Source organism: Rhagoletis zephyria, unplaced genomic scaffold, assembly GCF_001687245.7.
Source record: "Rhagoletis zephyria isolate East Lansing unplaced genomic scaffold, Rhagoletis_zephyria_1.1 Rzeph_scaffold_00297, whole genome shotgun sequence".
Taxonomy (NCBI): Eukaryota; Metazoa; Arthropoda; class Insecta; order Diptera; family Tephritidae; genus Rhagoletis; species Rhagoletis zephyria.
The window spans coordinates 127,197-129,930 of NW_016157381.1; positions in this window are offsets into that span (position 1 = coordinate 127,197).

Here is a 2,734-nt window from a genome sequence, read left to right on the forward strand (position 1 = left end):
AACTTTTCCTTTGTTCCACAAAAGATGTACATACATATTAGGGATGTGCGATTAATCGGTTGAATAATTGTTTAATTACATAATCATAATCCTGATTAATCAGATCCTGAGTAATTACTTTTTACTCATAAAAATATAATTGAAATCTGTGTAACTCTGTTCATATCTTTCGAGTTTGCTTTCAAAGTAAATTATTTTCTTTTTGTTATTTAATTTCTTATTAACAAAAATATAATGCCAAACGAGCACAATACTATCTTCCCACTAGAACTTGAAGTGAGATCTTCCAAAATGAGGAATAAAAGAGTACTCCCTCTGGTATGATTTCGCATCAATAAACGAGATTTGTTGGTTTTTTACTCCGTTATTATTGACTTAGGAGCAAAAAGCGATGACTCCTGAGGCGAATAATAAAAGAGTGTTCCCTGAGTCCTTATTTCAGAGTAATAAGTGAGATTTTTCGGGTTTGTACTCCATTATTACTCGCTTGGGAACAAAGAGCAATGCCTTCCAAAGCGAATAATAAAAGAGTGCTCCGTGAGTGCTTATTTCGGAGTAACAAACGAGATGTTTTGGTGTTGTACTCCATTATTACTCGGTTCTCAACAAATTCGGAGATCTTCTGAAGCGAGAAACCCAAGAGTATTGCTTTGAAAATGAGTTGGGAGCAATCAGCACTCCAACTTAAAGAAAAAATTTTGATTTTGGAAAAAGATATCACAAAAATTAGGAAAATATAATAGAAAATATAAATTGCAAATATGTAAATTGATTATAATGGAAAGTGAAACAATATTAAATTCCATAGGTATGTATCGAATATTTATTTGGTAAAATTTAGTGAATATTGTTTATAAACCCAAAATATTTAATAGATTGCGATAATTTTTTATCAAAGCGTCATTTAAGACGGCTTGCAAAAAAGGAGCTAAACCAATTCCTTTTAAACAGCAATAATGTTTTAAAAAGTGAACATGTACTTGAAAACCTCAGTGAAACTGAAGAAAATGAAAGTGGATCTTCAAAAAACGTAGTGGCAAAGCCGCCAATTGCTAAGAAACTAGCAATATGGGCTATAAAGAATCGTGTCTCAAGAACTTCGTGTAACGAACTACTCAGGATTTTAAAAGAGGAAAATTTATCTGTGCCCTCATCAAAGAAAGTTCTTCTGCAAAGCTACCAACCGCATGAAATGTGCGTTGAAGCAATGCCACCTGGTGAGTACTTTCACTTTGGGTTGGAGAAATCATTGCGTGCAGGAATGCAGAATTTGGACATCGAAGGAGATAAAATATTATTGGACATTTTGGGCGATGGGCTGCCTATTTTCAAAAGTTCGTCAAAAACCCTATGGCCAATTTTAGGCGCAATATCAAATTGTGACGAACTATCGCCATTTTTAATAGGCACTTATATTGGACCTTCTAAGCCCCCAGATGTGGAAAACTATTTAGAATAGTTTGTTAACGAGTATGTTACACTTCAAAATAATGGTATGATTTTATATGGTAAATTGTTAAAACCGGAAATAAGGCTTATTGTGTGTGATGCGCCAGCGAAGGCGTTCTTAACTGTAACTGTGGGGCATACATGTTCATACGGTTGCTCACAATGCGAACAAAAAGCTGTAAGGAAAAATAAACGACTTGCTTATAGCTAGACTACTGACAAAATGAGAACCGACGAAAGTTTTTTGACTCGGACTTCAAGAAATTTTCACTTGTCGAAATTTTTAGATCATCCACATCCTTTTGAAAAATGTGGTGTTAAAATGATCACACAGTTTCCCCTAGATGCCATGCACTTGTTTGATTTAGGAGTTGTTAAAAAAAATTTTAATTTGGTTTGGCAAGGAAAACAATTAGACAAAAATAAAAAGCTGATTGACAAAAATCTTCTTAACGAAAGGATCAAAAAGATTCGCAAATCTACACCAAAAGAGTTTAGTCGAAAATGCCGATCTTTCGAAGAATTACCTCGTTGGAAAGCTACGGAGTTCCGCCAAATGGTGCGGTACACTGGCTTTATTATACTGAAAGATTTGGTTGACCAAGAGCTCTACGACCAGTTTTTGCTTTTAATTTCGGCATATCGTTTCATTTCCTGTCCTAAATTATGTCAAACTAACTTAAACTGCAACTTTTAGACGCATACGTTGCAGATTTTGCAAAACTCTACGGCGAGGATAAAGTCAGTTATAACGCTCACAACATTTTACATATAACTAAATGTGTCCAAAATTTTGGCAATGTTCATAGCTTTTCTTCATATAAATTTGAGAACTACCTGCAAACGTTAAAAAAAGATTGTAGAAAATCTAGCAAAATTGCTCAGCAACTCAACAACCGCATAACTGAAAGGAATTTGATTCCTCGTAACAAAAAAATATTTCGTCCGTTGGGAAATTTGAATAAATCAAAGGTTTATACTAAGTTCCAGTTGGTGATTTCTTTTTGAGTAATAAGTCGCCGGATTGTTTCTGCCTTACAAAAGATTTCAATATATTTAAAATAACAGGATTTTCGGAAGAATTTGGGCAGCAACTTGTTCATGGTAAATTATTTAATGACGCAACTAGTTCATTTGAATACCCCGTGGATTCGAAAAGTGCATTAGGAATTGCAAAAGCAAGCAAATTAAGTGAAATGGAAACAAAAATTGAAATAAAAACCATTTACTGCAAGTTATTTCCTATCGCCGAACAAAAATTTATCCATTTCATACCCATACTTCA